The sequence below is a fragment of the Cupressus sempervirens genome, chromosome 1, assembly GCF_028749045.1.
Source record: "Cupressus sempervirens isolate cs-2001-9-10 chromosome 1, ASM2874904v1, whole genome shotgun sequence".
Taxonomy (NCBI): domain Eukaryota; kingdom Viridiplantae; phylum Streptophyta; class Pinopsida; order Cupressales; family Cupressaceae; genus Cupressus; species Cupressus sempervirens.
Window position 1 is genome coordinate 514,037,576 of NC_143118.1, and position 24,908 is coordinate 514,062,483.

Genomic DNA, 24,908 nt, shown 5'->3' on the forward strand with positions numbered 1-24,908 from the left:
CCTCTTGACCCTTTTAGGTGCTCCATCCCTAAACCTGTGCCAACGATTGTCCCCAAATCAACCCTTGCTAACCACCATCCCCAAATCAAGATCCTAGGTCCCACCCTTCCCAAGACTCTAAAGGAAAATAGAATTTTTTGCAACTTTGTACTTAGTTTCTAGGTTGACTTCATACAAAGGAAATTGTAATTGAAAACTATCAAAAATTAGTTATCATTTATGTAGTGTGTAGTATGTATTGTGCAATACAATTTAATCAAATACAATATGAACATAAATAAGAAAAAATGTATCTCATAGTTTATGGAATAAGCTTTCATTTTATTTTATTTTTGTATCTCTATTCTATAAAACCATGTTTTGTTAATTTTTTCATCTTTATTTTACGTGTGTTGAAAATATTATTTTTTCTTGATTGATTCGTGATAGTTCGATAATTTTTGAATCTTTTGGTTTGCCTTTTTTTTACTAAGAAGATTTTTACTACTATGGTAGATAGTAGGAAACCACTGCAAACTTTCATTTACATAAAATATAATGCCATGATCAATAATGTTACAGGCTCTTTTAAAAAGAGAGAATTACAATTAACTCTTGAAATGAGCTGGCATATTACAATTAACTTTATCAATGTGCTGGACTATTAAAATTTTGATTGGAATTACACGATATAACAATGCACTTGCAGTCTAGTCTATTGCAAATTGACCACTATTTCCAAAATAATATGTTGCATTTTATTCCATTACATAGAATATGATACTGTGAGCCTGCATTCCCTTCCAAAAACTGCATTGTATTATGGTTATGGCACACAACTCAAGAATTTGACTTCAATTCTTTTGGCATTTGTGCTGCTCTTGTAGAAAAAAATGATATTGCAAATATATAACCATGCAGCTCAAGACAAAATTGTAAACCTACTATATTATAAAACCCGTTGCAACCATACAAACTCAACAAGAGAATCATCCATAGGACAATGCAGGGCTGTTGTGCCTCCTACCAACATTCATCAGGGTGAACTAAAGCAATAACCAACTCAGATCACCTTGAAAAAAGAAGTAACTAGGTTACCCCCAAATTTTCTCAACAATTGGGTTGCTTCCATCAAGCAAACCCATAGTTAAAGAAAGTGGTCAGACCAACCATCGACCGGAAAGCATACAACAACACCATCAACGACTACCCAAAAATCAGATCCTATATGGACAAACAGACATCATCCATCTATCTGCAAAAAGATGCTATAGATGAGACAGTGTAAGTCAGATATAAAGAGGAAATGTTCCACTTGGAGCCAAATTGAGGGCCAAGTAATATTTACACATCAGAAAACTAGATACAAAACATATATAAACAAGTGCCATGTTGAAATATCTATATTTCTCAACCCATGTAGTGAACATCACTCATTGATCCTTTCAGGCTTTTTGTCAACCAAATGGCTATTTCTCTTGGGGAGACTTTACCATGTCCAAAAGGCCTCAAAACTATGCCAAGTTCTTCTAGTCTCTGTTGTTGGAGTCATTGTGCACTAAGCTCTAGCAAGCCTTCAAGAGCTTTTGCTCTTTGTTGATATGATTTAAGATCTATTCCTCCTTTTACTCATTTTTAAGAATAATCAGAATCTTTGTTGGAGGTTGAGGTTGTCTTAAGATGCTGATCTGCAATATGATGGCCAGTAACAGTTGTCCCCATGGGAACTGACAGGACATCTAGATCATTATTGTCTGCATCTAAAAATGAATTCACACTTGTTCTTCCTTGCAACAAGCTGCTCACAATTCCTCTCTCTGACTCAGCTTGATCTGTACCAACTCGAAAAGAACTATGTCTAATTACATGAATAACATCATTGAAGGCTGGTTTCATGTGAACAAAAGCAGGAGCTTTTACATTGATCTGGATCGTGCACTTCTCCTGTGTTCTATCACAGTTTGCATCATCCCTATCTGAACCTGAGCTTGATGAGGTGGACCTTTCTAAACACAATCCATATGGGCTACTCTCTTCTCTCAAATGACAACTTTCTTCTCTAGGAATGTCTAAGGGAGTACCCTTAACACGTTGTTTTGCAGCGGGCAAAAATTTTTTAGAAGGGGCTATGGAGAACTCCACAATTCGATCAAGTCTGGGTGCATTAACTGATACATCAGGAGACTGCATAGCTCAAAGCCCTGAATATTTTTTTCTATCAGAATACCACAAAGTGGCAGCTTTAGAAACATAAGGTGACTCAGTAGTTGCATCTTCTGGAGTAAGGTTTGATCTCTCAGTGAGTGCTTCAATTCTTCCAAATGAAGATGTTGATGAGCGTGAAGTTAAAGAAGATTTTTTGTGGCCTAGGTGTTACACATTCATTGTTAACAGCTTTTACTTTAGGTGTTCCATTCTAAGGACTGTTAGTAATGAATGTAGGCCGTGAAAATGATGGCTTTTTTGGTAGGGGCAGGGAGGCCCTACGACTAGAAATACCTGGAGTTGAACCTGGTACACAAGATGGACGTTGAGATTATTTTGTGTGTGAATATTTTCCATTGGAGATTTCAATTCTATACGTAACATGTTCTCTAGCCCGGTAGATTAGCGCTGGGCCCCAACTGTTACACGTCGGGTGGAACTATTACACGTCAAGGCGGTTCAGGGGCTTGGTGGGAGGGCCTGCCTATAGGTAGATTAGTGCTTGGTGGCCCTCTCATAAAAAATTTGGTGCAGAGATATATGGCTCTACAGGGTGGGGGGGGCCGGTGCAGAGGAAGATTAGTCAAGGTAGGTAGCGGAAAGAAACAAAGAAAGTTATGGCATTGCAATGGACAGAATGAAAGAAAGCTAGGTTGGTCCAGAGAATTTGGTAGGAATGGAATGTAGGAATGGCCCAACCCACGAAAGATTTCTTTTTACCCCCCTCCTCATGAACGCCCTAACTTCTTCTTGCCTCCCATCAGGTAAACTAATCAACTATGCATTTTCACACTGGACCTTACCTGGGGGTTCAAGATGTACAGTGGTTCAACTAATCTAGCTTGAGCATGCTTTCTAGCTATTTACCTTCCAAAACACCCCAGCTGCAACATTTAGTTTAGTCAGTTAGTTAGTTAGTTATCAACTGGGGCTTCGGCTGGGAGGAATAAGTTGTTGGGTGGGACCGCAATGTGCCGGGCCTCCCCGGGCTGGAAAGAAGGAACATAAAGGTCTAATTGCACTATCAACTAAGTACAGGAATGCAAGTTCTCCATAGGGTAGCTATCAAATTTATGACTGAAGTTAATATTACATTTAAGATAACAAAAGAAAATTGTAGAAATAATATGAATTTGGAACTTACAGATTGCCTGCCTTGAGTAAGATGTGCCTTCTTTACAGAATCTATTTTTACTCTAGGAGTGGGAAAAACTCGATTAGGGGTCCGAGGGCTTCCCACTCCAATAATCTCTTTTGCAAGTCACTTTGTTGCATTTGCAGGAGAGCTTTTCTTATGAACCATGGGGTGCTTTACTTCTTTATTTCTATCTACAAGACTTTCCAGATTTTCTGCAAGAAAGCTATGGCCACAATGCCTATCCAATGGAACATCCTCTGAACACAAATTTGATTCCTCTGGTTCTTGCACAGATAAATATTTATTTAAAAAAACCCGCTTGGAAGATTTTGGTAATTCCTTTCCTGTGTATGACTATGTACCTTCACTTCCAATATGCGAAAGGCTATCGTACAATGTGCCTTTCCTTTCAGAAGAACCTGATGTCACGCGATTTCATTCAAATGAGGGTTTTTGGCTTTTTTTTTCCCTCTTATATCTCGCTGGCATTGCAATTGTGACCCCTGCCGTCGCGATTGAGATGACATCGGGCCAAAATTGAAAAAAAAAAGCCAAAACCACATTACCTTTTCTTGCCGTCGCAAATTAATGTCATAAATTGACCCCTAATGTATTAGTGGCCTTTTTATACTTTTTCCTAGATTATTTGTCTCTTGGAGTATGACTCCTTGCCATTTAATTAACTATACCACTTTTCATATACCAACTAGAGCATGTACTCATCCCTACATATTCTTCTTATTAGAACATGATTTTAATAACATTTGCCTCTTCTTGAACAAGGCATATCCTAAATTTTTTATATCATGGGAAAGAGACCTCACACTTGGATCAACTTTTCCACCTATGGCTATCTGATAATAAACATAAGACCATCCCAATCATTATATGTTGGTGCATTTTGTCGAATACCTATTGATCTTCAATATCATCAATGTTTTGAGTTTTTCCTATGGTATATTGAAACCATTATCTCCACACATATGGCTATTAATTCCTCTTATAAAATCGATGCCTCACCATACTCTACCATGAGTTCAATCAATTCCTTACATCAATGAACATGTGTTAGGCCATAATGAACTTTATAAAACTAATAGAACTGATGGGTTAGTTATTGTTGGAAATATTAGAGGAGTAACTGAGAGGGGAGGGGTGAATTAATTAGCACAAAAATAAATCCTAGATCCCTTAGATGTCAATAAAAATCAAAACTAAACTCTATTGAAACTAAAAATACTATTGTAACTCAGTTAGCACTGAATCATTTGACAAACACTAAGAATTATTGTAACTCAACAAACATTGAAATATTACTTCTTTAGATGTTCAATGTGATTAACCACAATTAACTTAGTTTCATAATAGAAATAAAATAAAATCAACACATATGACACTAAGATTTAATGTGGGAACCCAATTTGGTAAAAACCACCAATTGCAACTAGTTACTATTTTTCACTCTTCTAAACTAGAGCTTTGCTAGGAGCCAACCCTATTAAAGGTTACAAACACTGTTAGGTGTAACCCTATTAAAGGATTTAATCACCCTATTATGATTGTCCTTGTTAGAGGTCTTTAGACACTTCAATCTAGAAATGCCACCTTGTTAGAGGATTTGGCAAAGAGCTATTAAGCTAAATTTGTTAAAAAATTTGATACACAGCTACAATTATTAGAGAGCAACAATGATATGACCTGATTGCTTATGCAACTATATTGATAATTTTAGATCTCTATTCTAGCTTGAATACTTAATCCTCCTTGATCAGATAAAACTTTGTAGCTTGGTCAACTCAGGATACTCTACTATCTTTTCAATTTACTTCCTTGGTTTATCTTTTCAATCTAATGCTTCTCTCTTTCAATCCCACAACTAGACCTTATACTTATATCTTTTACATATTAAAGTTGGCTTGAATACACTTAAAAATATTAAATATTCATCCCTTAAGTTGGCTAGACTTAACAATTAAATTCATCAAACTAAATATGTCGATTCAAGAAAATCTTTCGTTAGTCAACCTAGCTCAGTCAACACTAACTCGAAAAAGACTTTCTTCAAACTTCCTTTGTTAGCCATGTGAACTTAGTTAACACTTAATCTTGAATTGAATTTCTTTGGTAATTGAATGAGCTTAGTTAACATTGGTTCCCTATCAAATTTTCTTTGGTGCTCGAGTGGACTCAGTAAACACTGACTGGTAAAGACTTGACAGTTTGTGTAACATCAAAGACAATAGACAATTGAAATTTTTTTTTCAAAAATATCCCTCTTTGGAATTCATGGTAACACAACATGTTATAATACAATGAAATCTTAGAGAAAATTAAAATTAAGGATAATATCTTTAGTTTCATTCTAATTCTCATCCATGAGAACTCCCTCTATTAGTGTGAACTCCCTCTAACATCAATCTCTAATTTTTGTGACTGCAATATGAAACTCTCCCTCTTTGATATTAACTCAAGTTCATTATCCCTCTTTGACATCTCTAACATATATGAAAATATCCTTGATATATGACAAAAAACTCTTTCTCTATTAGACATAAAATTTCTTTGATGTATGACATAACTCTCTGTCTTTGACATCTTATGCCAAATATAGCATTCAGTGAGCTTCCATGTACCTGACTTACTGATTCATATGCAATCTGCCCTTTATAATATTGCATCAACTTGAATGTTCTTTAACATGCTTTGTTGATGCATCACTAAAATTTGATTAGTGAGCTTTAGATAGGGAATGACCCCTAGGTTACATCTTAGATACAAAAATGCATTCTTAAGTAATGGCTTGGTGAATATGTTTGTAATCTATTCTTTTGTATTCACATATTCTAATCTTACCTCCTTATCTTGTACCAATTCTCTTAATAAATGATACTTAATTGCAATGTGCTTTCTTTTGGTATACATCACAGGATTCTTTCAAATATGAATTGCATTGGTGTTATCATAGAAAACAACAATTGGATCCTAGATCTCTTCCTTCATACCTGTCAACAATTGTTTGAACCAAAAAAATTTGAACAATTGATAGTTGCAACAACATATTATGATTTTTCTATTGCTTAAGAGATACAATTTTACTTCTTTCTTGTCCAAGATACTAGCCTCTTTCTAAGAAAGAATTCTCCACTACAAGTTCTCTTCCTATCATCAATACTTCTTGCCTAATCAACATCAGTAAATTCTTTCACTTCAAAGTTTTTTCCTTTCTTATACCAAAAACCATAATCTTTAGTACCCTTTAGATACCTCATGATTCTTTTGATTCCTCTCTCATTGAATAATTCATTGAATTCATTAGAAATGAATTCTCCTCCTTTGTCTGATCTCAAACATTTCAGTTTCTTTCCTATTTCTTTCTCCACTCTTGTTAAATACCATTTGAACTTTTGAATAGCTTTTGATTTTTCCTTCAAATATATAATAGTCATCATTCTAGAATAATCATCAAAAAATAAAATAAAGTACTTATCTCCTATGTAGCTTTCTGTATCAAAAGGTTCACAAAGGTCTATATGGACCAGCTCCAACACTTCTTTTGAATGATATCTCTTGCTTTTAAAAGTTTTCTTTCTCATCTTACCAATTTGACGATTCTTGTGCATGCCCATGTTAGGTTTCTTTAGGTCTAGAATGCATCTAACCCTTTTGTTCTTTCTTATGTTTATCAAGTTGTCAAAATTCACATGATATAATCTCTTTTTGCCATAACTAGCTTTCTTCTACTTGAGCAATGAAGCATGAACTTCCATTAAGATCTAGGTAGAATATGCTAACTTTATTTGCTTGCCAATCCCAACTAGATTTCCCTTTGCATCCAATAGATTGGTTTTTTCACTCATGAAATCTACCTTGAATCCAATGTTATTTAATTGAGACACACTAAGTAGATCATACTTCATTCATTCAACCCAATAAGCATTATCACATCTAAGATCATTGGTTACTTCAATAAAACCTTTACCTTTCACATAACATGGTTCATCATTGCCAAATCTAACACTTCCACCATAATATTATACTAAGTTCTCAAATTTAGATTTGTCACCAGTCATATGGTAAGAACAACCACTATCAATAATCCACATACCACTCTTACTAATATGAGAGATAAGTTCCATTTTATCATTGTCATCATTTGATTCATCCTTAACAACAATGTAGACCATTTCATCTTCTTCATCACTACTTTTAGAATTTTTAGCAATGTAACAAGGTTTCTTACCTTTGTCTTTGTAGTCTTTGTAGCTTTTGAAGTCCTTATTTCCCTTGTACTTGTCATTCTTATTTTCTTCTCTTCCTTCTCTATTTGGACACCTTGCAACAATGTGACCAACCTCTTCACAAGAAAAGAAAATCAAAGGAATTTTTCCTTTCTACTTCCCTTTTCCCTTTGGATATCTTCTTGCAAGTAATGCTTCAATGACTTTAAGATCTTCATCAAAACCATTTTTTTCCTCACTATTAGATTTTCTTTTAGATTTTGTGGCTTTCTTCTTGAGTGATAGGTTGGCTTCAAATGCTGACTCAAGATATATAATTGTCATAGTTATCTAACTCAAATGATGTCAATCTTCCCACTATTGCATCCAATGTTATATCATTCTTTGGATTGCAACTCATCTCTTGAATTGCTAACACTCTAATTGATTATATATGATGAAGTGTTTTGAGAACCTTTCTTACCACTATCTCATCTTCAATATTTCCTCTTGAAGCTCTAATTGCACACACACTACTTTTATTCTTTTACTATATTTTGTAATATTCTTATATTCTCTCACCCTCATTTGATCAAATTGACCTTTGAGACTTTATTCCTTGGCTCTCCTTACATTATCATCTCCTCCATAGATGTCCTTGAGCTTTTTCCACATCTCATGAATAGTATCACAATCTTTGACTTAATCAAATTCAACATAGGTGAGAGTTGAAGCAATATCAACCATCATAATGTTATGATTCTTCTCTTCTATAATTTCTTCAACAATCATAGTTCTAGTAGGTGCCACATACTTGGAATCTAGGTTCTTTAGGCCTGAGTCTCCAATGGCTTCCAAATGCAATCTCATGAGTTCCTACCATGCCTTGAATTTATCTTTTTTTAGCTTAGGGATCTCTCTTCTGTAAGACATCCTAATCTTTAGCTTAGGTCCTTGAAACCTTCTTTGCAAGCACCAAAAGCTCTAATAGAAATTGTTGGAAATATAAGAGGAGTGACTAAGAGGGAAGGGGTCAATTAGTTACCACAAAAATAAATCCCATATCCCTTAGTTGTCAATACAAATTAAAACCAAACTCTTTTGAAAGTGAAAATACCGTTTTAACTCAGTTAGCACTGAAGCATTCATCAAACACTAAGAATTACTCTAAATCAATAAGCACAAAAATATTACTTCTTTAGATGTTTAATGTGATTAACCATAATTATCTTAGTTTTATAATAGAAATAAAATAACATGAACATATATGACACCAGGATTTAACATGGAAACCCAATTTGGGAAAATCACCCATTGTAACTAGTTACTATTTTTCACTCTTCTGAAGTGAGACCTATTAGGTGGAAACCCTACTAAAGGTTACAAAAAAAACTTGTAGGTGTGACCTATTATAGTATTTAATTACCCTATTAGGAGTGTCCTTGTTAGAAGTATTTAGAAATTTCAATCTAGAAATGTCACCTTGTTAGAGGATTTGGTAAATTATAGTTTTTAAGCTAACTCTATTAAGAGATTTGATACGCTGCTAAAATTATTAGAGAGTAACAATGATATGATCTGATTGCTGATGCAACTATATTTTTTTATTTCATATCTCTTTTCTAGCTTGAATATTTTATCCTCCTTGATCATATAAAATTTTATTGCTTGTTCAACTTAGGATACTCTGTTATCCTTTCAATTCACTTCCTTGGTTTATCTTTTCAATACCATGCTTCTCTCTTTCAATCCCACAACTTGACCTTATATTTATATATTTTGCATAGTCAAGTTGGCTTGAATAAACTTACAAATATTCAATATTCATCCATTAAGTTAGCTAGACTTAAACAATTAACCTCATCAAACTAAATATGTTGATTCAAGAAAACCTTTGTTAGCCGACCCAACTCAATCAACACTAACTCAGAAAAGAATTTCTTTAGACTTCCTTTACTAACCATGTGAACTTGGTTAACATTGCATCCTAAACTAAATTCTTTTGGTAACTGAGTGAGCTTGATTAACACTAGTTCCCTCCCAACTTCTCTTTGGTGCCCAAGTGAAATTGGTAGACACTGACAAGTAAAGACTTAAAATTTTGTCTAGCATCAAAGAAAATATACAATTGAACAATTGTTTTCAAAAATTTATAATCTTGTATATCATCATCCCAACTCCAATTTATCAACAATGATTATTTTTACATCTTCTATAAGCCTCATTTATATTATCTAATAAAGTTTTGAATTTGGGTCTCTTTGATTATAATATGTGATTTGCAATGTAAGATCTCTTAGCAATCTCATCCCCATTCAAAGAATTGTCACTTGGGAAAATTGCAAATGATTGAGCTTGTTCAATCTCTTTGTCATTGAAAAGTGCTACATTCAACTCATTTTTAACTTCTACTATCAAAATTATAGAATCCAAAGGACTCTCATTTTTAGATTGCATGAGTGGAAGTTCCAACCTTACTAATTCTTGGTCCTTGTGAGGTTGCACCATCTATGGTTGAGAAGAACAAGATGGATCTTTTGTAATCTGACATGTACAAGGAAAGGTATTCTCTCGGTTGCCTAATAATATTTGAGGCCACAATGTTATTGATGAGCCACCATGACCTGATTTTGTATTTTCTCTAGAGTCTCCCTCTCCCAGTGGGTTTAAAGAAATAAAGGATAACCTCTTTGAGCATGATTACGCTATGTCCTCATCATCACACTCAACATGTAGATGATATATTTTTAGATATCATTAGGACTATTTTCAATCATAGGAGGCACTAGAAGATCTTCTACTCTAATAATTGTCATATTCTGACAAACAAAAATAGAGGGTGTTGATTTGGCTGTTTTGAGGACAACCCTTTTCCAAGAGGATTTTACTTTTAGATAATATTTTTTCTCATAGGTGGATATATCTTCTTGTGAGAGTTTAGAAAATTGTAATCCTATAATGATCATATCATCATCCAAGCTAATAGCCTGCCTTTGTAAATCTTGCAAGCTTTGTACTTTTAAAATGCACAACTGATTGTTTTTAGTTGGTTAACAAGTTTGAAGAATATTTCTAATGCATCTATTAAATATATCAATGGAATTCCTCATGGCCTCCCCATTTTCCATCTTTATTTGAAATAAATTAAATATAAATTTAGCAACATCAAGTTCAGGCATAAACCTTTAAAGGAATTTTACTTGGAGATCATTCCGACAAGTGATCCAACCATCTGACAAATTCTGGAACCAATCTATTGCACTTCCAATGAGGGTTTCAATAAATAATCTAACAAATATGTTCTCTTTCTACACATGAAGAATCCCACAGGTAACTATAACCTCTTTAATGTGATCATCGGGCTCTTCGTTTGTGTCACCAAAATTTTTTGGGAGATATTCCATTGATCTTTTAGGTAGAGCTAAATATTGGGGTAAGGAAATTAGCCCAGTCTAAGGTCCCCATGGTTGGCATGCAACCACTAAACTTCCTTTACCAAATTGAATTAGATTTTTCAACCTTCATCCTTGAGGAGGTACCTTGAGATATCCAAGGAAAGAAAAGCACTAGAACTTCACTTTCTCACCCCAGCAGAGTCACCAAAAATATGTTAGTAAAAATATTTATCCTTTGAAAAGAAATACACAATATGACTCATGACACCCAAAAAGAAGAAAAAAAATCTACAAAAATATGGATCAGTTATCGTCGATTGATAACTCTCCTCTGAATTGAGAGGTATAGGTCCCTCCAAGAAAGATATTCAATGAATTAGATAACTAGATATGTCTTTGACTTGAAGACACAAGGCTTTAACAAGCATCCATAAACATGAAATGGATGTGTTTACAAGATTTTTGAATAGAACAAAGAGAGAAAGAATAGAAATACCTATATGACCAATCATTCAATCCCCTTTACATCATAGTGAAATGGAGAAAAATATCATTTTGTTCTACAACTATGAATGACTACAAGATTGTATTCAAAACACAAAAAAATGACCATATGATCAGCATCAATATAAGAAATAGATATTCAAACCATGGAATCTAATGAATATGAGTTGTAATACCCCAAAATTGGCTTATTGCCATGATCACCAATTCCAGTATATTTCTGATCGATTCTAAAGTCCTATATCATTAGGCAATTCTTATTCTGCTACTCACTACTTGACTTAATTGTCAAATGCAGAAAACCTAAATCTACATTAATTAGACTCTTTATTTAATTCCTATAGTATCGACTTACATTAGTCACATTAAACCTATTAATTAAGATTTAATTTAATTATTAAGTATTTATACTTTAATTAAATTAAAGTATCTCCTAAGGCTAATGTACTATGGAATTAAATTTATTTAATTTAATAAATACACCTATTTTTAATTAATTAAAAAAAATCATTTAATTAAATGGAGAAGCTACTTCTAATTAATTAAGCAAAGTTATTTAATTAAATGGGAAGTCATTCCTAATTAATTAAATGAAGTTATTTAATTAAATAAGAAAAGTGTCTCTAATTAATTAAATAGAATTGTTTAATTAATAAGAAAATATATTTATGAGAGCATATCTCATTTTATTAAATTAAATATCTCTCCAAAATCTCTCTTTAGTTCAAAAAAGGGAAATTCCTAGTTCACTACTAATCAAATTGGAAATGACTCAGATCACTTACTTTGACACTAAAGTCTATCTGAGTTGACTAACTCTTACACTCAAATCTCAGTTAGTTAACTCCCTTTAATTTGGGAATCTTCTTTTATGACTGAACTTCATCTTCAATCCTAACCATTGATTGAAATCAATCTCAACCGTTGATGGATTCTAGGAAAGTCTATTTAAGAGACCCTCATCTCTTCATTTTTAGAAGAAGAATTAGAATTTGCATCGAATTGCTATTGAAATTCATACTCACATTTACTCACATTTGCTCAAATTTGCTAATGTTTTTGCATACATCTTGCATTCTTTGTTTAAATTCATTTAGCTTAATAGGCATAGGTTAATCTAGTTTTATTTCAATTGTTCCTAGATAAGAATGCATTTCTCATTCTAGATTAATCTGCACAATCATATAGATTAATTTCATTTCTTAAATCCTTCATTCTTAGAGGGTCTAGTTGCTTAACACCTCAAATCTGATGATATCTAACAAGAAAAATCCCTTTAGATAGAAGGCAACAGGTCACCTTGTTGACTAATTTTCCGTATGAACAATCCAATGTTCATTCTGGGATGAATCCACAAATAAGGACCATGTTGAAGTGTGCGTGTTAGCATAGCCCACATTTTCATATATAAATTTTTGGCACCCACCATGGGGCTGAAAAAATCAACTTTTTTGGCCTCTTTCTACATTTTTTAAATCATTTTCATTTTCTTTGTCCGTACTGTTCTATATAGATTCGAGAATCTTCATGTGAGACTATTCATTTTCACACAAGAATCCAAAATCTTCGCGCGAAGATTCTCTGCGTGTCATGCAAGAAAGTACCTAAGCATGTGAAACTTCATGCGGCATCTATTTCTTCGTGCGAGCCATAAAGAAATTTCACACGAGCCTGAAATAATTTTGCGCAGCTCTATCAGAGATCTCATACAAGATCTTCTAACATCAGCTTCAGTTTTAAGCATTTATTGATTTACAAATTATCTAATTTTACTAACATATGTTATTTTGAATCTATTTCTCTAATTTTTTGTAGGTTAACTATTGTTTGTAGGACGTTTGCTGAAGATTCCTTTAAAAACCCACTTGAAAATAGACTAACTATTTTCTTGTAGGACACTTGTCGAAGATACGCTTGTCAAAGACCATATTTCAAACCCACAAAATAATGTGTGTCTTCTTTTCCTGCTTTCAAAACTAGTCTAATTAGTGGCTTGTGAACTTCCTAGGGTGCAAGACGAAAGAATAGGGGAATATGCTCTTCACTTCTTGGAGGTCATGACCAAGAGTGAATCAGAAACCTAGACACTTCTGAAAGATGGCATTTTGAAGAAGGCAAGCAACTTGGTTCTCTTCTATGATAAGACAATGATTTCCTTTAAGGGAATCAAAATTGTTAAGGAAGAATGAGTTTGGATTGATTAAGCCAAGTTGGTAATTAATTTGTCTTGCGTGTTTGGGTGAGGAAATAAGGTAGAGGATTATGCTCTTTCCCCTTGAGGGAAATAAAAAACTTGGACCCTTAAATCTAAACCACCGGTCTATGTCAATCCTTTAGAGGGCCTGTCAGAGTGATCCAACCTCTGGGAATGACCCAAGTGAGCACACTTCTTTCACCAAAGATTCCAACTCACTATAATCAAGATGTTTTGTAGAGTGAAAGACTCCAAAGCTAGATTAATTTCTTCCCCTTAATTCTTGATATCACATATCAAGGGGAAGCTCTATCTGTGCACTGGTCGGCACTAGCCCCTGGCTTGTTAAGCAAGTAGTGTGCACTTTTAGATGTTGGTGTGGGCTACTGGCCTCAACTTTGCTTGTGAAGAAATCAGGGATTAATTCGAATGGAAGCCAAGTAAAAACCTCTTAGTTAGAAGCCACTTGGTTCACCTCCAAAAGGAGGCATAATCTTTGTGCAAGGAGGGGGAAGAATCTCTCCTATAGAACTCACCATAGGCATGCTACTAGACATTTGAAGGTGGTATATGTGCTCATTCCCTGCCACAAGGGTGCTCATTCAACATATACTATTGAGTCCTTTGAATATACCAAAAACATGGGCACACTCTAGCGGGTGACACGACTATGTGAGGTACACGCATGTGAATAAGATGTGGGACAAAGGTTTTGCCTTCTCTACCAATTTTTCTTTCTATGGACAAAGTGTGTTTGTTATCGAGTCATCAACAAAGTCCAAACTAGTTACAACAAACAAAGGTCAAGACTCCCCTATCCTGTCAAGTTGCTTTGTCCTCGGCAGGACTATTTTCAACTACTACTTGCTTCCCATTGTCTTGTTAAACATTTTGCCTGGATTGAAAACTTGAAACTTTTTCCAAACATCTTACTCGATCAACCTTGCTACCTGTCCAATCAAATTTGTCTAATAAATTTGTCTACTCTATTTGAAAAGTCTAGAAATCTTGTCAAATTCAGTCATTGTTCTAACACTAGTCTGCCTTCTTGCACGAAAACTTTTTCAGTCTCATGCAAAATCATTTTGTCCTCATGCAAAATCATTTTGTTCTCACACAAAATTAAACTACTATCATGAGTCTTCACGCGACCCTCTGAACTTCCTTGCGCGAAATTAAACCATGGTCACTAACTTTCGTGTGATCCAAGAAACTTCTTTGTGTGGCTCAAAAAACTTCTTTGTGTGGCCTGTAAGGGTTTCTCACGCGAGATCTTGTGTTAGCATTTTCACTTTTTGATCTATTTTAGCTATTTGCACTCTATACGCTACCCTTTTCTGCATCTATTTGTCACTTTCTATCTACAAATAGTCCTAAAACAATGACACTTTGCTTTTCTAAGGGCTTATATCTTGCACTTTGACTAGTCTCATCTCATAAGTTATTTTTTTTCCTCATCTTAATGCTTGTCATACTTTGTGTCACATTGGTCATAATATTTACCTATTCTAGCCTTTAAATTAGACCATTTGTGCCTTGGTGGATAGCATTGTTGCTATTATCTTGTCCTTTTTGAGACTCAGTCTTAGTGTAGTCCTTGTCTAGGTTCTAGCTTCTTGTCCTTGTCTATGATTGTCGCAACCAGAAGTGGCAATTTATTTTATCCCCATAACCTTAGACATGGTTGTGATAGGGGTCGTAATCATGGCAGAGGTCACTTACCTTTCATTATGTAATTTCTATCTAGTTCAGCTAGTAAGGCATCTTCACGATCTCCCTCACCTGCTAGGTCATCTCAAGTTCAGCAAACATTTTCCATAAACTTGCAACAAATTAGGAATCCTTTGTACCAAGAGGATACTGAGACAGGTAGAGGTCCTGCATTACCAAACATGATGTTTGATCCTTTTTTAGAGGATCTTTTGAAACACAACATACTAAAATTGAACACGTTCCTATAATGACTAATTGTGAACCTAAACATGGTAGTCATAGTCAACATCAAGAAACACCTAAGAATGATAAAGAGAAAGAGAAAAACTATGACATTGATGAGGAATAGGAAGAGGTAGAAATACTCCCTGAACACATAGAAAAATGTTGACAAGACAAAAACTTCCAAAAGGTCATGGGAATCCTACTCAACAAAGAGAAAGAAAAGTATTTACTCAAACTTGCCCAAGAGGGAGCAAAGTTACCTTCTCATTTCAATGTGGAAACCATTGTCACACTTGAAGAAGAAACTGAGACCTCTAAACTCCAAAAACAATTGAAAATTATGCAAGACCAATTGGCTCAGATGATGCATGAGAAAGAGAAACCCACAAAGACATACACATTGGATGCTCTTTGTCCATTTTCATTTGACAAAAGCATAAACATGTTGCCTTTCCCATGAGGCATAGAACTACTAAAATATGACAAGTACTTTGGTACTACTGATCCCTAAGATCACTTGCAAGAATTTGGTGCTTTTTCTATGGATTTTATACACGATCAAACCTACCTCATCCATTTATTCCCTAGAAGCCTAGGTGGTCAAGCTTTGGAGTGGTTCTCACATTTACCTCTTGGTATCAAGATGTTTGATGAAATTGCCAATCTATTTGTTCAGCAATATTTTCATAACATACAACTCCCTGCCAATATTTGAGATCTATGCAACCTTAAACAAAAGGTTGGTGAACCTTTCCTCACTTTCCTCCAAAGGTGGAGACAACTACACACTAAGTATTCTCGTAAAATCCTAGAAATGAAGAAGCTTGACATTTTTACTGATAACCTGTTACCTGATTTTGGGTATAGAGTCCAACTACAAGGTCCACGTACCTTTGAAGACATGATTACACAGGCTATCTATATCGAAGAATTTATGGTTAAGAAAGGTGAACTCACTCTTTAGAGAGACATAAAACAAGGTTCCACTTTCAACAGGGATAAAACCAAACATGTCATCAAGAATTGAGAAATTGTACATGATGGAGTTGTTGACAATGTCACACCCAAACCTGCTAAAGCTACATTTAATCTCACAGATGGCCTCAAAGTAGCCAAAAACACTAAGAAACCTCCTAACAATAAGATGTATGGGAAAAAATTGAGAAACTCTTGGACAACACGCCCGAAGTGAGGGTATACACCTTTGGGATAACCTTTGGATGTGGTTTACAAAACATTGCTACAACATAAGCTTATTTCACCAATGGATAACCCTCATCCCTATGATCCACAACCATGTCCACCATGGTGGAATGAGACCTCATTCTGTGAGTATCACCAAAACAAGGGACACAAAACTAGAAACTGTATAAACTTGCACCATAAAGTCCAGGACATGATTGATGCTAGTGATCTTGTGGTAGATGGACATAACAAAAACTTGGATCAAAAAGCATTCAAAGAACCTTTCCCAGCCTATGAAAAAGGAGAGACTTCAAAACCACAACCCTACAACAAGGTTAACTATACATATTCCAATGATGACAATGTCATTCACATGGTTGAACCTATGGATTTTGAATACTGTGACATTATTACCATTAAGGGGAAGCCAGATAATGACAAACCCAAGATACCATTTTTCTTGAGGGGCCCTACTTCCAACGAAATGGATAATACACCTTCACAAAATTGTGCTAATGTTGTCACTCGCTCTTGCACCAAGTTGGTGCTCAAAGGCCCTATGCCTTCTACTTTAGATCTTGAACAACACAAAGACAAAGCCCACAAAACCCACAACAAACTTGACCGCAACCAGTTATAGTGTTCTCGATTAGTTGAAACAAACTAATGCTCAGATATCCATCTTTGAGCTACTTAAAATCTCGCCTATTCATAGGTAGATTCTGGATAAAGCCCTCATTGAGGCAAATGTTCCTCAAGATCTTGATCTTGAGTGATTTCAATCTATGGTAGGTCAGCTGACCTAGTCATATCTTATGACTTTTTTTGAGGAAGATGACAACTTGCTAAGTCACCCACACAATCAACCTCTACACATTGAGGTTATGGTCCATTAGACACATGTTCGTTGGGTACTCATTGGTAACAATGCTAGCCTAAATATTGTCTCTGTTGCTCTACTTAGATAATTGAATTATTTTGAGGACTCTACTGATCCTTGACAAAAGATCACTATCAAAGCATATGATGAAGTGGAACAAAAGTCTCTAGGTCTTGTGGTTTTACCAATTTGTGTCAGTCCTGTCAAAAAGGATGTCACCTATCAAGTGCTTGACATTCCCTTAGCCTACAACATTTTGTTAGGACAACCATGGATACATGAGATGCGCATTGTGCCATCCACATACCACCAATGCATCAAGTTCCCATTTCATGGCTCCGAAGTTACTATTCCTACCACTACTAGCTACACCTACAATATGCTCAAAGCTGCTGAAACTTTCATCCCTACTAACCATGAGTCTACTGATTATCACAACAATAAGCTGAAACAAATTGAGTAATCATTCAAACTAAAAGAAACTAGTATGGGAGAGTACCACATTGAACTATTTTTGTCATTAATGTCTCTCCTAGAGTCTCCTTGACATTATGGGAGACCCTCAGAAGTAAAGAAGTCATTCGTGCTAACACCTTAGACTAAGTATAATGGCACTTTTATCAAGGTTACAGTTCCCTTAGAAGATGAAAGTGAAAATAGAGCCATTGTTGCATGGCTTTACAGAGAAAAGGCTCCAGTGGACCTAACAGAACAAGCTTGAGAAATCACTCCTAAGAAATATGGACCTAGTCTTAGGCTTATGAAGCATTTTGGTTACAAGGGAACTGGCCCTATTGGGTGCAATAACAATGGCCTAATTGATCCTATAAAAGAAAGAGCTCGAAGCAACTGTGATATAAATGGCCTAGGGTTTAAGAAGGTCCCTTTCCATTTGGGATCAAATAAATTCATCCCCAAACCTAAGAGTTCATCTGAAAATGAGTTACAAGCCGAGTCAGATACTTAAGAGGAAGAATCTGATGATGAGGATTCCTATCCTCATCCTATCCCTTATGATCTCACTAAATTATTTGTTGAACTAGATGACTTTGTACCACATGTTAGCACTATGGATGATACTAGTGATTCTTCTGAGGACAATACTGAGCAACTCAAATATTATTCAGAAAAGGGAGAAGCTAATCAGTCATGCCATGTTGAGTACTTGTGTAAGAACCCAAAGGATGAAGGTGACTATGTCCCTATCACTTTTGGGGAGTTCTATAATCTCTCACCATGTAGCACTGATTCTAAGGAATATGAGTTTGACTCTCTTTTAGAAGTAACAACTGATAAAGATATTGACCAAGTGCATGTCTATGAAAACCAAATCAAAGTGGGTGAAACGTCTAGAGTTAGGTCACATGGGTTAGATCCAACTAGTGTTCTAGAATCATCAATTACTAACGTTCATACTTTGAGGCATTTGAACACACCTATGGATGAGGTCATTATAGGTCTTGAATTGCTGGTCCAAGCACTTAATGACTATACTATGAATGCAATTGAACCAGCCACTACTCTCTCACTCACACATCCTGAGCTTATAGACTAGAACCCTAATACATCTAGTGAAATCCCCACATTCCAAAATGACTATGCTCTCACCTATTACCTAAATGCTATCAAACTTGTAACGTCTTCCACCAATGAGCAAAGAATCAACATGATTGAGGCTAACATCAAATATCTCAGTCAAACAATTAAAAAGAAAAAATGCAAAAGGTTCGATGGTGAAAACCACATTGTGGCAGTGTCAAAACCTAGAACAGTAAAAATAAAAGATGTATCCAAGGGTGAAAACCTCTATGAGGCACTTGCGGATGAGATATTTGATGTACTTCCCAGTCACTTTTAGGAGAGATCATTAGTGTTGATAGAGATGACATAGCCAATTAACCTAGGCACAGAACAACATCCTCATATGATACATCTGGCATAGTTACTGTCACTTGAAGAGAAGGAACAATTCATTGCCTTTTTCAAGGAAAAGAAAATAATTTTTTCCTAGACATACTCTGACATGCTAGGATTGGATCCTAATCTTATCATGCATCATTTTTCCATAGCACCAGGCATCAAACCACTTAAATAGAAGCTTCAAAAAATGCACCCTCACATTGCATTGCTCATCAAAGAAGAATTGGAGAAACTCCTAAAGGCTGGTTTCATCTGTGCAATTGATTATGTTGAACGGATATCCAATATTGTTTCAATTTCCAAGCATGATAAATCTATCAAGGTTTGTACAGACTTTTGTGATCTTAACTTGGCATGTCCTAAAGATGACTTTTCACTCCCTAATATTGATATGATCATGGACATGATGGCTAGCTATGAGATGTATTCAATTATGGATGGTTTTTCTGGATACAATCAAATAAAAATTGTGCCAAAAGACCAAGAGAAAATGGCTTTCACATGTGCATGGGGAACCTTTTGATGGAATGTGATGCCATTTGGTTTAAAGAATGTTGGTGCTATGTATCAGTGAGCTGTTACAACAATTTTTCATGACATGATGCATAGAACCATGGGATACATTATTTCTGCAAAAGGAATTGAGGTAGATCTGGAGAAAGTACAAGCAATAATGGACATGCCACCACCTCGGAACATTAGTCAGATGAGAGGACTACAGGGAAGGCTTCAATCTATTCATAGGTTTATTTCACAATTGGCGGATAGATCACAACCCTTCACAAAGACCTTACATAAGGGTGTGAAATTCAATTGGAGCCAGGATTGTGAGCAAAGCTTAACATAGATCAAACAATATCTTGTCAATCCACCAATCTTGATGCCTCCTATTCATGGGAAGCCATTTCTTTTATACATTTCAGCCACTGAAACATCTCTAGGCATTCTGTTGGCTCAAAAATATAAGGACAACAAAGAAAGAGCTATTTACTACTTGAGCCAAACATTGGTCTCTTATGAGAAGAACTACAACATTATTGAGAAAGCTTGCTTGGCAGTTGTCTTTGCTTCCCAAAAGTTGAGACACTACATGCTTGCCCACACTACATGGCTTGTGGCTAAAATAGATCCACTAAAGTACTTGCTCAGTAAGATAGCTCTCACAAGAAGATTGGCTAAATGGGTTATGATACTCAGTGAGTTTGACATCCAATACGTTGAATGCAAGGCTATGAAGGGACATGCAATTGCAAACCAGCTGGCTGAGGCACCCATACAAAGTCTTCTACCAATGAACATTGATTTCCCAGATGAGTCAATTCTAACACTCACACACCACACATGGGTTATGTTCTTTGATGGGTCTTTCACACAACAAGGATCAAGTGCTGGATTACTCTTCATTACACCATAGAGATACTCATTGCCCAAAGCATACAAGATTTTGTTTCCTTGTACAAAAAACATTGTTGAATACGAGGATTTGATCAATGGCATGAAAATTGCAATTGAATGGAGAGTGGATCAGTTAGATATCTTTGGTGACTCTTAGCTTGTTATCAACCAAGTTAATGATGTGTACCAAACAAAGGATGAGAAACTAATTTCTTACAAGTGCATGGTTGATGACTTAAAGAAGTATTTTGCACACATCACTTTTTAGCAAGTTCCTTGAGTAGATAATAAAGTGGCTGATGCCATAACCACCCTAGCCTCTCTACTACAAATGCCTAAAAATGATCTCTGACATGAGTTCTTGGTGGAAGTGTTACACTACCCAGCCTATGACACCCCTAATTCTAAGATGATCTATTCTATTATAGGACAAGAATCATCTCGCTACCATCACATTTATTCCTACCTTTGTAATCAAACCATTCTGGAAGGTCTGACCCAAAATGATAAACGTTACCTAATTCGTAATGCTTCACATTATGTCATTATTGTTGATGATCTATATAGGAGAGGTCTCGATGGAACACTCCTTAGGTGTTTAGAACCTGAAGAGTCCAAATGCGCACTAATTGATGTTCATGAGGGCATCTATGGATCACATTCCAATGGCCTAACACTACCTCTCAAACTCCTTCATGCTGGTTACTATTGGCCCAAAATGGAGCAAGAAGCTATCAAGTATGATAGGTCCTACAAGTAGTGTCAGTTACATAGGAATCTTATCCATGCTCCAGCCAGAGAGTTGATTCCCTCTACTACAACATGGCCATTTCAACAATGGGCCTTTGACTTGGTGGGACAGATCCACCCAACCTCCTCTAATGGACATAAGCTCATTATCATAGCTATAGATTATTTCACGAAGTGGGTAGAGGCAGTACCTCTCATAGTTGCTAATGGAAAAATTGTAGCACTTTTTATCACAAACTACATCATTTGTAGATATGGTGTACCATCCTCAATCATTATTGACAATGGAGGAAAATTCAAGAATAAAGACCTCAAGGAACTGTGCATGAAATTCAAAATCACAAAACATTGGTCTTCCATTTATTACCCCCAGGGTAATGGCCAAGTAGAGGCATCCAATAAGGCAATCCTCAAAATTCTTCATCGCACAGTCAGTAAGTTAGTGAGAGACTAGCATCTCCAGATCAACCCAACCTTGTGGGCATATAGGACAAGCATCAAAACTCCAACGGGCACGACTCCCTTTGTTTTGGTGTATAGAGCAGATGTTGTGTTTCCAATAGAGGTTGAGATTCCTACCTTGAGAATCTCTATGAAGGGCCTTATCACTGATGATGACTATAGGATATCTCGGCTTCAAGAGCTTCTGTTACTATATGAATGTCGACAAGTGGCATGTGATCATCTGTGAGCATATCAACAAAGAATGGCTAGAAGCTACAATCGGAAGGTCAAGCCATGTGACTTCCAGCTAAGTGATCTTGTCTTGAGAGAGAACCCTAAGAATCAACAACAATGAGTGCAAAAAGAAAAGTTTGAACCAAACTAGCTCGATCCCTACATCATTACTATGGTATATGGATCTGGCACTTATCAGCTTTCCACAACTGAGGGAGAAGTGCTTAAAAAACCTGTCAACACTCTCCACCTGAAGCAGTTTTATAGTTGATCTGATATCAGTAAGCTCTTTGTACATATCTAAATGTCCTAAAAAAATCTAAAAATTAGAAAAGTCCTAAAAAAATTGTTACCCTAGTGAAAACCTAGCAATAGGCACCTTGGTAACACCAAAACAATTTTTTAAAAAAATTGAAAAACAAGAAAAGTGCCATTGGTGAAAACTTGGAAATAGGCATCATGGTAGCAAAAAAAGGAAGATCTTGCCAAGAAGGTGAAAACTTGGTAAATAGGCTCTTCTTGTTCCCAATGCTCGACCTTACAGTGCATCTTCTGGCTATTCTATACAGTTGCTTTCATGCTTTTTCTTTCCTTCTTTTCCTACATTCTGCTCATGTATCCATGGATTGAGTCTTGTTATAGCTCAAGGGAATTCCCCTCCAGTGTCACTCTTTCTGAGATTCTCCTCATAGAATCTCTTTCACGATAGTCACCAGCTATTGTAGCTATGTTTGCCTATTGTTGCTAGTGTCACTCTCTTCAAGATTCTCCTCATAGAGTCTCTTTCACAACAATCACTAGTTGTTTTAGTTATGTTTGCCTACTATTGCTTGGGTCACGTCTCCAGATTCCTTTATGGAAGATCTCTCTTGTGTCAGTCACCAGTCATCCTAGTTGTGTCTGTCTACTGTCGCTTAGTCCTCTTTAGGTTCTTCATCATGAAGTTTCCTCTTTGACCTTAGTCACTAGTCATTCTAACTACCTCTGCCTACTGTTGTCATCCTAATGAAGAGATTTCTTTCAAACATGTTTTGGACACTGACATTTGACATCAATCCCAAAAACATTGAAATTAAAAATTATATACTTGTTTGGATATGCTAAGCATTTTCTTTGATTTCTTTATTTTGCTTTATCATATCTCCTTGAGTAACTTGATGATGTCATCTTCGACTAGAGAAGTAATGACTGGGGCATGATCTTTTCTTTGCTTTTTGTTTGCAATTTAGTTCCAATTAGTTGACATATTCCTATAAGAGGGGTGTCCACTATAAGAGCCTCCATCTTGATTGGATGGCCATGTGTACCTTGACTCCTTTTATATGAATATGTCAATACCATTGGTTCTTCTCCTTATTTGTTGGAGTGAACTCTTCATGCTATAATAAATAATGATACTCATCCTGCTAAGTGAACGTACAGGTCATTGCGAGTATATATAGCACACTTCTATCTCAGGCTACAAATGCAAGGGTCATTGCGGATAGAATAAATATTGAATACTTACCATAAGATGGATCTCCCATGTGTCTATCGTGTTTGTATGCAAGCAACATTCAAGTCATCCTAGTGTTTATGCTTTGATGCTTATGTTAACTTGCTACATTAAAAGGGACAAATGTTCTAGTCATTCTAGCTTCTTGTGCCTCGAATGCTTACATTTAATCTCAAAAAACCAATAACATATGTTATATTAATATTTTTATTATTGCAATGTTAGTGGGAATTGTATGACCTATGAGCTTTGTTCAATATTCGGTGATGATTAAATATCGAGGCTTGGTAACCAGACCTAAGGTTGCATTTAACATAGTCTTACATTACATACTTCATTTGCATAAGCATGAAATTCGATGGTCATTCTATTCCTACCCTTTGTTATGAAAGACTGGGGGCATATCCACATGTATTAGGTTTCTCCATGGCTGCACAAGCATTCAGTCTGTCGATTCATGTTCCTCGGTGAAGTACTTGTCACTATCAAGCAAAAACATGCAATACTACATGAGATGTCAGTCCATTTCCATATGCATTGCATCCATATACTCATAATATCTACTCCATATACTCATAATATCTACTCTACATGCTCATAATCACATCACATCACAATACATAGGCATCATAATCAAACTCAAACATACATCTCATCATCATCATATTGACATCTCACGTACATCAAAGTAAAGGACAACAAACAATGACATGTACATAGGGATACTCAGCTCAAGATCTTGTGTATATATATATATATATATATCAAAAGAATGGATCACTACAAAAAAATGGGTGCTACTCGAATGCAATTGATCAAAAATGATACATGTGGTGCTGGCACACTAGTCGATACATAACCAAAGATCAAAATTAGAGTCAGGCACAAAGCATCTAACTTTGTCCTGTACCCTCACCTCCAGAAGGAGTAGGAGTAGTAGGTGGCGATGGCATATCTGGTCTGATAGGAGGTCATGCACCTCCAGACTCTCGCATGTACTAAGAAAAGCATTGAACCTGCAATGTCTCATCTGGT